The sequence below is a fragment of the Myxocyprinus asiaticus genome, chromosome 26, assembly GCF_019703515.2.
Source record: "Myxocyprinus asiaticus isolate MX2 ecotype Aquarium Trade chromosome 26, UBuf_Myxa_2, whole genome shotgun sequence".
Lineage (NCBI taxonomy): Eukaryota > Metazoa > Chordata > Actinopteri > Cypriniformes > Catostomidae > Myxocyprinus > Myxocyprinus asiaticus.
Genome location: NC_059369.1, coordinates 32,556,019 through 32,571,200, shown reverse-complemented (window position 1 = coordinate 32,571,200; position 15,182 = coordinate 32,556,019).

Here is a 15,182-nt window from a genome sequence, read left to right as displayed (position 1 = left end):
CCTGCCCCATGTAGAATAAAACAGCTTTATAAGGTTACTGATATGAATAGAGTGACCATGATTTTATACATATGTTTCAAAATTACAATTCATTTCTTTAGGAGTAAAACTTTTTTAATAGGGACAAAATTACTGAGTGCACCTTTAAACATTGACGGACAATTCCATGTGCTGTCTGTCATTTTTACATATATAAAAGAAACAAGAAATCAATTTTAACCTAGTGCATCAGTTTTGACTTCACTCTCTCTCACACACAAACTCTCACACAAACTCCCGCTGTACATTTAGGGCAATCCGATCACAAGTGGATAGGCGCTGTCGCCATTTACACCTGCTTGTACTATATGTACAAGGTTTGTACTACTTGGGTTGGGATTTCGATCGGAGGATCTCTGATTTCATGACTGCAAACAATATTTACTTCAGTGTGTTACTGCATGATGGTTACATAAGAACAAAAAGAAACATCAAAAAGTGGTGTATCGATTCTGCCAATTATACTTACATTTAATCTAAGTGCAAACGTGACACTTAGAGCAGAATTCTCAGTTATTTCAGTGAAGTAGCTGTATTAACTGAGATTATATGTCTTTGTTTTTCATCTGTGTCACTTTATGTTGATATTAGACACTGAAGAAGTTCAGAAAACTTATATGTATGCGCTTTTTAAATTTTTTCAATCTAATGGAACTTTTAAAGCCGCTCTTAATCGATGACGTTTAAAACCCTTTATTTAGTGCAGTGGTTGATTGACCCTCAGAACTTTTACCCTTGAACTACTTGGTTTTACCACACTCTCTTGGGGAGTCAAAAATCTTATATATTTCCACTGACATCCATGAGTAAATCATTATAGTGGATGCTACACCCCTGAATGTAGCCCAAGTACCTATGAAATTAAAACAAGTATGACGGATAAAAATAAGCCATGATGGAAATTTTACATATCAGTCCACAGTGGAGGGACGTGCATTTTAAGTCTTCAGTGTGATTCATGCCAAAACACAGTTTCACAATGAATAAGACACCCTATGCCTTTAGGCATCGTACATTATGTCGCAGCTAACTAGTAATACCAATTGACATTTTAAAAACACGTCCACGCACGAAAGCCAGAACTTGAAACTTCACTTAATGCTCAAACAAGCCTAATTTGAACTGCAGCATGACTGTTTTGTGAAATGAACGTCTCCCGAACAGATATTAAAAAATTATAATTTATCATATGAATCTACAAAGGAGGTCTATAATACCTGGAAAAATCTATCTAATAATATTTGTGATTTAAATGTTGCTTGCAATAAATTTCCATTTTCTGTGTTCCATTCAAATCGGATGTGGGATATTCCTACTTGATATCTCTGACCATAAATGCATTCCATTCCCTGATATTCGGAAAGTGACGTTTAAGGAAACAATGCTCCATCTTTGCAGGCACCCGATCGCAGTTATTATGGTTTAATGAATTTCTCATACCTTTGGATTGTGTCCAAATAAATTACCTTCGATGCGCAGCTCATATTCTTCACATCTCTTGCGACACATCCGTGGGCTCATGGCAGACAAACGCTAATATTCTTCACATCAATGCACATTCAATGCATTGTGGCAGACAAACATAATTGTCATTTTGTGCATGTAAAGTTTTGGTTGTAAATCCAAAGAGATGAATACTTTAACAGCGAAGCTGATGTCTTTTTGAGTTGTTGCCTAGTTAAAGTGGTAAACAGCTGCCGCATGTACTCACATTGATGACATAATCGGACCGCTGTTCGGACCCAAAAAATATTATGTGAACAGAGACCAGTGGGGGCAGGGGGTAGAAAACAAACTCTGGTTCGGTCCAAGCAATCAAACCAAGTGTGAAAGAACCCTTAGAGACAAGTAGCCTCTAACACATCTCACATTTTCATTCCTATGGGTTGTCCTTCAATTTAAAGTAATGAAGTGTTACTATATTCTAAACTGTGTGAAAACTATATTTTACAGTATGTGTGTGTTGTCTGTGTGTTTAGTAAAGGTGGAGTTTAAAATATCTGCAGGCAGTCTAGAGGAGTGTGTATAGTGTGTTTGTAGAACAGATGGGTCCTTGTGTCCCACATTTTGCTCTATAGTCAGTCAGGAGGAGGAATTTTGCCTTCCTAACACAGCAGAGAGACTGAGAGTGATATAGTTCTCTATTTCTCTATTTCTCTCTTTTGTCTTCTTATTCATCTTGTTGTCTCTCTCTCTCTCTCTCTCTCTCTCTCTCTCTCTCCAAATTGTTTCAGCCAGCCAGACCAACTAAAGTCACACATCTTTATCATGTATGATCTGAGCTGTCCTTAATTCAATCGAACACACATTGCATGTAGTTATGTTGCTGAAAGTTTATCTTTGGTTGTACATTAGAAATGTTATTTGATTCTTTTTTTTTTTTTGAACATAGGGGGAGCCTGTCTGTGAGGTTTATCAGAACCCAATTGGCACTATATGGCCCTCTGAGAGGGGATTCCTTAAGCAGGCCAGATTTTCCCATATCCATGTCTGAAGTAGCAGAAACATGGCTTATTTGGTTGTGATACATATCTGTACATAGTCTTAAAATAGGAGTTTTTTAGGCTTTTAATTCATGTATGTTAACTTTGAGGTTTGAAGTTGTCAAAATGAACTGTCAGCAGGTGTTCACATTTAAAATGTATAGGTTTTTTTTTAATTATTTCCAGGAAATCGGGCCAAAAATATTGATGAATCATCTTGCATGACACAGATTTGCATCCAATCAAAAGCTCTCTAGAAGGAGAATGTCCCTTCCCCCAAATACCACCTGCAACCAACTAACAAAATGATTCACCCTTACAAAAAATCAAGAGTTGCCTTAAACTTGTTGCAAACTTTCTGAAAATGTACCACTCATTAATTTTCACATGCAAATGAGCTTTTGTTTTTGGCAAACTCTTCAATGTTGCCAAAGGTTTGTTGCAGGTTCACCACTACCGGTGAAGAGCTGCAAATGTCTGGCAAACATTTGCGGCGAATAACAAGCTGTTGACAACTGACAATTTAAGAAGAAAAGGTATGAGCCCTTTGATGTCCCACCCAAACTTCCAGATTCAAGTAATACTTCAACATAGAAATCTGTGCTCATAAAAATTGCATGGGGTCTTTTAAGAATTCTTTATGTGTAGCACAGACAACATCGATTTCCTCCATCTCATACTCCCCCATAGAGAGCTGAGCAACTATATGAGGCAGCAAAGCTCATTACCAAACCCACAAGATATTTACAGGCCAAATTATTGCTTTAATAGATCATTCTGTGAAGCCTTCGATGATGTTTGTTAAATCTTAGCCCTTTTGGAATGCAGTGCTTGTAGCCTTGGGAAAAAGCAACAGCCAGATCTTTGAAGGTCAGTTTCTCAGTCCATTTAAGCAGGAGTGAATGATGTACATATGCAGTGCATGAAGTGGGCCGGTACTCACTGGTACACAGTACCGGCAATTCTGTGCTTAGTGTTTCGCAGTACTGTTATTTGTGCTTACCGGCAGCTGTTATAAACTGCTAGTATTAAGTTTTGCTCTTGCTCAACAAGACAAGTCTGCCCAGTTGCGCTCACTAGACAAAAACTGTTAGTCTCACAGGCCAAAGTTTTGACTGTCAGCATAAAATCTGCTGGATATTGTGACTTACAAGAACCATCCATTCAGATGGATGATTCAAAGGGCTGCCTGACTGAAATACTGAACCACCAGCTGCTTCTTTTTATGTGACATTGAGGGGTGGGTATTAGTAATCAAAAGTGGTCGTTTGTCAAATATGGGGGTGGGGGTACAAGTCCAGTGACTAGTTCTTTACCAAAGGCTGATACCCAGAGTTCGATTCCACACTTCTTCTCCTGTCTCCAGAGGTTTCTTTTTACAATTTATTATTTGGATCCATACCACAGTTTGCATCATTGACATGAATAATAGCCACATCTGTTTACCACTATAGCTAAGTAACAACTAACTTAACCCCCCCCCCCCCAAAAAAAAAGACTTTTCATGCATAGAATGGCTGCAGATTCATTGCAAGAGATGCAAAAAAAGAAAAGAAAAAAAAAACATCTACACGCTAAGCAGCTATGAGAAATGCATCAAAGAGTCAAATTGCACCAAACATTAAAATTATGTTATGTATTACCAAGTGTGACTGTGAATGAACAACATATTTGACTAGACAAACAAAAAACTTTGAAGCCATATTTCTTAGTTTCAGTGTTGACATAGTTACTGCATTTTGCATTTCTAGAGCAGAATAATAGTTCACTTCTGTAAGTTAAAATGGATTGCTTACATCCCTATAGAACTGTGCAACAGTCTGGTTCCAGAAGTAAAAATCAAATTTTTTAAAGATAATTTATTCACCTTTAAAGACAGACCTACCTTGAGCTCTGCGATTGTTCATCAATGGAATATACTTGGTATATCAAGGGAACAAGCCATCAGTTTGTGTTATTTTCAACTTCTAAAAAATGTGGTTTAATGTTGAAGTTTCTGGTATAGAACTACTTTATAGAAGAGAAAATTATAACTGCACAACTCAAAATACAGGCTCATTATTCGTTAATAAATGAGCCTGTATTTTGAGTCATGCAGTTAAATATATATATACATATATATAATTTTTGCCATAACTTGCACCTCTGAATTTAAAGTGTATGTCTAAAGTATCTTCTAAAGAACTACACTACCCATGATCCAGCAGATAAAGATCCACCAATCGGAAAACTGTGGCCAACAAAGTGCACCAAATGAGCCCAGCATCGACAACCAGCTTTTATAATGCACTGTAAATGGCACAATCAAGCCGGTGTCCCTGCACTCTCAAACTACTTATGTGAATATTTGGCAATAAACTTAAAATATACCTTTTGATTCTGTACTTATCATCAACATTTTACATTTTTTTCATTTTCATTCACTTTTAAATTTTTCCTTTGTGTTTAATTCCATTACGTCATTTGACATTTTTCATGGGATTGTTGTTTTTTTCCTCATGGAAGATGTTGAGTACAGTCTTGTACCTTTAGTCTTTTTGTCTGATTTTCAAATACTTTTTTGCTTCAGTCAAAGTTTGTGGTTTACCTTGGAGCTGGTTCGTTTGGTTCATGGCTCAGAACTATTTTATGACATATTTTATGAATTCCCTAAGGAACAAAATGAATTGGAAAAATTCTTCCAGAACCAAGAAGGCTGAAACAGTGGACAGGCACTGTTGCGCTGTCTTGTGAATAATTTCAGAGTTCACTTGAACTGTAATCCAGACCACCTTTAAAAGAGGACTCACATCTTAAATCATAAGCACCATAAAATCCTAATCATCTGCTTAATTAATTGGAGAAGGTGCCCTCGCATACTACTTTACCTACTATTGGTGGTAACATTATGATATTTTTGATGTAGAGAGGTGCCAGTTGTTCTGAGGCTAACCTCTTGTATGTCTTTGAATAATCAGACTTTTGCTTTATTTATCTTTTTATAAGCTTTGTCAGCATTAATATCAACAAGCTTTAGCAGATTCGACAGTAAAGTAACATTGATTGCATTAACCGAACACCCTAAGCATTTGATGTCTAGACATGCCTTGTGACCAGTATGATGGCCCTTTGAAAGAACTTGCCAGTAAGCACATGTGTAACGACTTCTAGTCTAATTAAGTGGAGATCAGATTATGGAACTCATAGCATGTGAAGGGCTCTCTCTTCACAGCACTTTGCAGCTGTATGTGTGTTTGCAGACACATATGTATCATATTAAATAAATGACGTCCTACTCCAACACTGCAGATAATCATAATAGACTTCTCTCATCTCAATAGATTGTATTTCTTCTTACCATTATAGAACACAAAATGGTCTTAGAGGAGAAGAGGATGAGGTCATATATGTGTGTCAACTTAAGGTGGGAAAACAGATGCTTTCAAGCTGCTATGTCCCATGTTCATGGAAAACCTGGATATCAGGGAATTTTAAAGGAATAGTTTAAACTTCTGTCATTATGTGCTCACCCTCACGTTTTTCCAAAACCACACTGTCTGACTTTCTTTTTTCTACGGAACAAAAAAGGAGATATTTTACAGGATGTTCTGTTTGCTGATTGACATAAAATAGCAGTTGATAGTGACTCACTTTAAAGCTAAAGAAGTACAAGATTGGTGTGTTTAGAGTGTGTAAAATGTGATTTTGTTCATAGCTGCATTCTTCCATCAAACCACAGAAAGTAGGCACATATTTTAAGTTTGCCTTTTAATGATACATGCATAAATCCATTAATGATATCAATGTGCTATCTATTCACTGATAGTTTGTTGTGTACATGTACTACCCCTGCAAAACTATACAACAATCCCCGACTCCCAAAAACTTCATCATGTCCTTTGGCCTTGTAAACTTGTTTTTTCCTTTCTTATTTTTTTTGTAGATAGGAACAGTATGTGCTTACAAACGCTGATTCTAGGGCTGGTTCACCACAGAAAAAGAAACTTTACTCACATCTGATGAAGGGAGAAGTGGGTACATGGATTGTTGAAAGAGACTCATTGAAACAGCAGATAAACTGGATTAAATGAATTTTCACACTTTACCAAAAGACCTCAGGTTACATGGAACTCATGAACCATTGATAGCGTGTGCTTGAAACACGACCATGCTGGCAATCAACTTTCATCAACATAATCAAGTAGAATTATTTCAGGATATATATTAGAATTGCCTACAAGATATTTGCCCTTCAAAAGGTGCACGCTCTCTTTACTCCTGTCAGAGCTTATTATCATGAGACTAATTACTATTAATCCAAGCAAATTACCCCCTTGGTGCTTATAAAAACCTGTGATTGACAGGTCAGAGAGATCAGAGTGAGGTCATTGCAGTCACATTTCATGGAGAAAAAAAATAATGTACTTTCCCACATGAGTGTATTTATATATTTCAGAAAGGTGTGATCAATGGTAACACAAAAAATAGCTGTCTGATGCAAAATTCCAGAGGTGCTTTTGTGGTGGTTGCTAAGGCAATATAATTCACACACACACACATACACATGCGCCAATGTACATGAGAGGCTCTGTAAGTCTTATCGCTCTCTTTAACTCATACATATACTAGTTAAATGAATGACCACCATTAACAATTAAACCCTTTGCTACAACCAGAGTTAAATTTTTTATATAAAGAAATTTATGGTGATATTAAGGGTCTATGAACACAGCCAGAACTGTGAGGGTTTAAAAGAATACAAATACTATATCAAAAGAATAGTTCACCCAAAAACGAAAATTCTGTCATCATTTACTTACTCTACTGGCTCTTAAACCCTTATGACTTTCTTCTGTGGAATGCAAAAGGAGACATTTTTAAAAAATGTACTGGTTGCTCTTTTCCATGCAGTTACAATGAATAGGGACTGACACTTAAAAAAAGAAGAAAAAGCACCAAAAAAGAAGAAAAAAAGTTGTCCATACGACTCATACCCTATATTCCAGTTTTTTGAAACCATAGGATACTGTAGCTTTTGGTGAGAAACAGACTGAAATTTAAGTCATTATTCACTGATAATCTTAGTAAATGCTCCAGTGATCAGTTAGCTGCTGCAATGGTGATTTGAACAGATCAGTCTGATTCTGGTTTGTGAACCGGATCAACAATTTGATTGAAAAGATCTGACTCAAAAGAACAATTCCATTGTTTCTTCTCTCATGAACTCGAGAGCTAGGTTAGATGTCAAGATTTTCAGTGAATAACAACTTATATTTTGGTATCTTTGTCACACAAATCTATCATATGACTTCAGAGGACTTGGAATATAGTGCACGAGTCGTATGGACCACTTTTGCTAGACATACAGTATATGGTGCTTTTGCATCCTTTTGGAAGCTTGAAGCTGCAGTGCCAGTTCATTGTGCTTGCATGTAAAAGAGAGACAATTAGGCCCACATTTTATTCCCCACAGAAAAAAGAAAGTCATACAGGTTTGAATTGATATGAGGGTGAGTAAATGATGCCAGACTTTTCATGTGCTTCCATTTTGTAAGACAAAATTGCAACATATCATTAAAGTATGCATTTTAGGGAAAAAAAGATTTTACAGGAGGGAATATTCCCTGTGATAATGAGCATAGGATGCAGATAGAAGTCAATCAATTTTAACCTGCTAGTTTTCTTAAAAGATACTGTTTTTTTTTTTATAGAGAGTAAACACATGGAAGTCATTATAGATAGGAATTAGCTGGTGATTGTGTGAGCATATATTAATACAAATGTGAGTCCATGTAAATCTAAGATGGGTATGAACCTGCACGGCTGATTCAGCAGAAAAGGAGGCCGTGTCACAGCTTGTCATGGACTCCAAATCACTTTCCTAAAGCACACGCACATACTATTCCTGTATCATCCACATATTCTGCTGAAGTAAACTGTCGCATTCATTGTTTCCATATCACTTGTTTTTTGGAGTAGGCGTGCATGTACAGGTCTGTTTTCTGAGTGCATGTTCATGGCTCTTTTTGGGTAAGTATTTTTGGTCCAGTTGGAGAAGAAATAGATTAATCACCACTATAGAGCACAACAGTAACTGGTAATTTTCCAATTCATTTTCGTTATTGAAATTCTTCAATAAGGAGCTTAAAGGCATGAATCAAACTAACTAGTCCACTCTTGAATTAAGGCCAAAAAGTACATGAAAATACAAAAAGCGTTGCATTGCGAATTATGTAATCATATAAAAAATGACTGTACAGTTTAAAACTACTGGCTTAAAGTCACTGATTAAAAGTATAAAATAATATACTGTATGTTAATAATAATAATAATATAAAATAAAAGTAATATAATAAAATAATTCTAAGTTTATTAAAAAATATTCAAATATTTACAAACATAGGCTCTAAATAGTTTTCAAGTGTAGAAAGGCATCAGCAGCTCCAACAGCATCAGAAACCCAGATTCACGTCTCGCATAAATAACGATGAGAGGAATTTGGAGGATTTGTTTTCCCTCTCAGATTGCATATTTACTCCACTGATGGTTAGGTTTAGTGTTGGGGTTTGTGTTTGGGGGTACAGTTAATAAAATATGCATTTCTCTTCACTGTCTTACATAATTTACAATTTAAATCAACTCGCATTTCAACACGCATTTGGTGCCCCTCTGTGGACATTTCACCCAAAAACTGGAGCTCACACATGCCAATACCTCTAAAAACACTTCTTGCTTCAGCTGGGGACAGTAGTTTGAATTTTGGTTAGACAAACTGAGTTTAGCTCAAGACTTTTTAACCTGTTGTTGCTGAATTCACAGTGAGATAAGTCTGGAGCAGTTGCTGCTGAGCTCTTTTGGCATGATTTCTGTTTTCATGGTAACAGCCACTTCTTTGATTGGTGGAACTCTCGTTAGGATTATGGGTAGTGTAGTTCTTTCCCGCAAGTTTGGTTTTTAAGCCCAATTTTTTTTTTACATTTGAAGTTGAAATCACATTGGTTTGTGGCTCCTATAAAAGCATACTGTAGATCTTTGCCTAACAATCTGAGAGCTAATCATATGTTTATTAAAGGTGTATAAGTTATCATTCAAATTCAATTGTTATTCTATTTGGACAAACAAGTAATCCCGTCCCAAACACACACCAGTGATTGAGCCAGAATTGCTATGTCGGCCATTCAAAGAAACAGAACAATGTTGAATGTTCCACAAAGCCACAGCATTTACATTTCTCTGGAAATCAGCTTACAAATAGCTTACTCATATTTGTCTCCACACATTATGCTGGGATAGGAGAAAGTTTTTTAACGTATAAAAAAAAAAAAAGAAAAAAAAAAGAGTTACCCACAGCACCAATAACTGTATTCACACATGTTGTTACGGGTTGAAAAGTATTATACAGTTTGGCCACAGTCTAGTAGCTGCACACACACAGTCCCTCCCTCTCTCAGCTGCACATTCTTTTATGGTGAATTCAGCCCTCATGCTTTTCTCCTAAAAAGCCTTGTGTGGGGAGGGGAAAGGCCCTGACTGTGTTTCTTATAGGCCTGTTTCTTGGCCTGCAGCTGATAAGATAGGGTTGGGTTGCACGTCTGCAAGCTGATACTATTGAGACCGCTTAGATGAATCAAACATGTCTGAGTTGGAGTGAGGAAGTTAACAAATGGTTTGAAATAAGCATCAGATGGTGAGATGTAATATTTTCTTTGCTCTGCTGAAAAGGAGGAGACTGCATATTGCCATGACTATGCAGAGCTAATGGAAAGAGTTGTGGGATGCTGCCCGATTGGTTGGCACCATTGCCATAAGATTTAATAAAAAGCTCTTTTCTTGCATATCTCTTGCTTAAAGCCATCAGAAACTGCCCTTTCCCCAACTATCGGCCCGACAGACTGCAGCTCCATTGCCCTAATGGTCAAAAACATTCATTTGTCTTACAAGGTTTCAAGGGGGTGTGTACAAGGTTTCTGGGTTAGTCGGCAGACATCCAATCAGAAGAACATACACACACACACACACACACACACACACACAGACAAAATACACGCATACTTGTTAGCATACAACATATCAGTAATAATCTTCTCTGGATAGTGTTGAGTTTTGTGATCTGTGACAGAAATATTCCATCATTTTGGAGAACAAAAACAAAATTATTCTGAGAATGAAGTTCAAGCACCTCTCCAGGGGCTGCTCTGGGCTCTGACTCATTGTTGGCTCATTTGTTTTTGTTTCCTCATCTCAATACATTACATTTATGTTCTTAGCAGGCCCCTTTCTGGCCAAAGCAACTTACAATACGGTGCACAAATCATGCTACTGGCAAGTACCAAGGCAGGCAGCTGAGAATCCACAATGCTTGTTAAGCTAAGCCTTAATCAGGAAGAAGAATGCTACCTCAAGTCATGTCGAGAGTCATCATATTTACGAGAAGAGTGCACATTAATGCCACCTGTCCACACAATGTTGGAATCCAATTGGGAAACTTTCCAAATTTGTCAATTAAAGAATCAAGGCAGATGCCAATTGGTAATGATCATAACAAGCTTTAATTGTGAGCATTGACTATACAATTAATTTTGTAAATATTTTCTATTTTGTTGATGTAGAACTGTTGCTGTACCTATGCATACATACAGAATGCCACTTTTTTTCATTATCATTTAGTCAATCATTGAGGCCTTGAGACTTTTAATAATTTTTATGCCTCAGTTTAAAATCTGATAATAATAATAATAATAATAATTGATTCCATGTACAGTAAATGGATTTGGGAAATGTACAGACAGTCAAAAGAAAAATGATGCATTGCTGAATAACTTTCAATGAAAAGGCTAAATAAAAACCGATGTGCATACTCAAATATGTCCCCTACAATATACTGTATATTATTTGTATAAGTGCCATCTGTGTGCCCTCAAGGGCTGAACAGTTTTGCTGACAGGTATGCAAATCCCAAAGTCTCTACAGAGTGGTCTGCATTGGGAGAGCTGTCACTCATATGTTTACTGTGTTTGTCATAATCCACTCTGCTCGAGGCCCTAATAACAATATGTTTGATGTTTGCAGACAATTATAGTGGTAGGACTCAAGGCTCTTTTAGAACCATCTCAATAAGCATGTTTCAAGGTCAGTATACAAACAGCATGATAAATCTTTTGAGGATATTTCCATACTAAAGACATACAGTACCATACTGTGTGAGTGTATGAATGCCCCCACAATGTGTAATAAATCAACCATCCATCAAGGAGATTCTTTTTGACAACTCAACCTTTCCTTTTCTTCACTATGTGCTTTGTACACATACAGTATTTTATACAATTCCTGCAGCAACAAGTGAAAACAAATGACTGGAAATGAGATTATTATTATTATTGTTGTTGTTGTTATTACAAAAAAGTAAATGCTTGGAAATTATTACTTGCTGTAAAATACCATGACTGCCAACTTACATCATCAGTTGTTGTCAAGTCAAATGACATCACAGTAGATTTCCCAATAGTCCTGTAGGTTGTGGTTTTCTCACTGGTCGATGATGATCCTGTCTTGAGGTACACGACAATAGCGCTGTTAATAAATTGCTGTCAAGATGGGTAATACCATTGAGTCCACTGCATCTTCTTTGAGTTTGGAGAAACTTGCTACTCTTTAACTATACATTATACAGACTAACTTCAGTGTTGTGGTGAACTTGACATTAATTTAAAAGGACGTTTTGGAGTCACTGTGTTTATCTTTCCTGTACCACTGTGTAATATATCGCTTGAGGCATTTGCTGGCATTAATTATTGTGTAGGAGTGTCGTTACAATAGTGATGTTGCTGTAAAGTGCCTTTGTTTTTGTAAACTTTATCCCTAAACATTTTTATGTTACAAAGTGTGTATTGCTTTCCCCAACCAGCATATCAACAGTTCAGACCTTTTGAAATCTTTTATCTTTATTTATTATCAGAATCAGCCCTCATGCCACCCTATAATCCATCCATCCATTTTCTATAGCCGCTTGACCTATGTAGGGTCACATGGAGTGCTGGAGCCAATCCCAGCTGTCTCGGGCCAAAGGCAGGGAAGCACCCTGGAAAGGTGGCCAGACAATCACAGTGCTAATACACAGACAAACCGATTCACACTCTCACCTATGGGCATTTTAGAATTTCCAATTGACCTGCATGTCTTTGGACTGTGAGGGAACATGCAAACTCCAAACAGAAAGGCCCAGGGTGAGCCGGTGTCATGATCAAATGAGTCCGCCCATGAGTTCCCCCAGTTGAGTCCTCAGGGGCTAACCGTTGGTAATACCTGATGAAAAACCTATCGTGTTATCGCGACGGCTTTAAAATAATGTGTATTATGAAATATTTATCATAATTGCTGGTGTGAAAATAAGACAGTAAGGTGTGTAAATATGTAATATACTGTATTTTGTAATATTGTGGTTCAGTAACTGAAAACACACAGAACAAGAAATATTTAATTTTATGATCTAGCTTTGGTTATTGTGGTGGTGGGGGCGTGGTTGAGCGCCGGCTTGTGACTGGAGAGCGAGATCAGGAGATGAGAATGGTAAGGATCATCACCTGGCAATGATTGTCTCTAACAGCTGTTTGTCATTGTAGTGAGAGTAGAAACGGGTTTTAAGAGCGAGCCAGACGCCAGTGAAGGGAGAGAGAGCTATCCACGCACACACACCCAGAGAGAGCGTGTATTGACTTGTAAAATAAGTGTTGTAAAATAAATTACCTTTTGAGTTGAATTTCGCCATCTCCCACTTCCTCCTTGCACCCCATCATGAACTTTGTTACAGTTATATAGTATTATGTGTTACATTTTATTTAAAAGACATTAAATGTCACTTTACAAAGTTATATCAAATAATTTTATTGAATTTCTACTCAGGCAGTGAATAGAGCCAACTGTATCGCTATGACAACAGTTGGGGACTTCAAGGGCAGACTGAAATCATGACACCGGGACTTAAACCGGGAACCTTTCTTGCTGTGAGCTAATAGTGCTACCCACTGAGCCACGTACCTCCCAGCACTCAATCATAATTGGTTAAAAATAATATACAGTATATGTTTATATAATTTTTCATTATGTAATATAGTTGTGGTTGCTGGGGGATTGCTAGGTGGTTGCTTACTGGTCTATATAAAAAAAAACACCCACGTCTAAATTATTTTCTGGTCCCTAGATATGGCTTGGGTCCCTCCTTCAGTTTAAGTCTTTGGGATTTCTTTGCCCATTTTTATCTTTCACCAGGCAAAAATGTTGCATGAAAATTAACAGCACACCTCTCCTCAACAAGCCTTACATTTTGGGGTAACAGTCATGTCCATAGGTTGGATAAAAGGGTGTGGGTGTGGTCTCTAACACTGAGAATGAGCAAATGATAGTGATGCTTACCTTAGCAAACACCACTAATGAGGAGTAGATATGGAAAAAAATGGATCTTTGAGTGACGTGAATTGTTCATTTGTGTTTGTCATTGAGGAAATGAGAAAAGGAACCGGAGGGGCTGAGAAAGAATTTCCAAAGGTTCCAAGTGCATGACTCAGCTCTGGTGCCAGGAGCTGTGTGTGGGAGTTTGGATCATAGTATACTATAGGTGTTGATATGTACTGTATGTGTGAGACACTGTGGGCATGTGAATTTTTACTCTGAGAAGCCTAAGTTTGTCGCTATTTCCATGGTGTCAAAATTTTAACCGCCTGTCATGCAGTGATTATTTGGTGGATTTTGTGTTTGCAAATAACTACAGCTCGAGGCCACTTGTCTCTGTTTTGTGCATTTGTTAAGAAAGTGGCATCTTTCTATACTGAGCACTACTTCTGGTGTGTAATATTACACATGTGTCTTTAGCTAAGTGTGTGTACATACTGTAGGCTATTAGCTTACTAGTGTCACAGTATTGCAATTGATGAAATGAATGAAATTCTGCATTCATGGGACTGTTCCAAAACCTAGTGAGCTGCCTCAGTGCCTACATAGGCAGCTGCCTTGTAAGCCAGTATATAGTACAAGTAGTAAAGTATATTAAAAGCAATGGAACCTCAAAAGTTGCTAAACTGGTATTCTCTACATAGGCAGAAACACACATAACGCTCCACAAGAGAGACTCAACAACTGACATTTTATACCAGTAGAGTTTGCTTTTAGCATTAGCATAGCTAAGCTAATGATCAGCCTTTCGAGCTCATAAGTTAATTCTGGAATTACCATGTACTGATAAGCATAACATTCAGAGCACACACATATTTTGGGTAAAATATTCAGTTTTTAAATATTTTAAACTATTTTTGTCTTTGCCTTTCAGTATCAATGATTCATATTTAAGTATTTCTAAACAACATTTCTCTCGCTTCATCTGCTATCTTGGATTTATTTTTTTATACATCTCGTGCACTCTGGGACTGCCTTCTCCACAAAGTATATACTGTATGCAAGGCTGCCTTAGAATTTGGGGAGAACGAGGTATCTTAGAAGGCAGCATAATTAAAGGCCGAAACATATTTGATGCAAGTACGCAAACGCAGACGCGAGCGCTTGGCCAACGCATGGCCAACGCGTGGTCCCGTTGTACATCATTTATGTGCGCACTTGCGTTGCTCTGGCGGTTGCAAACCTCAAACCACAAGAGGGCAATAGATTTTTTAGGCATGACCACGAAACCGGTGC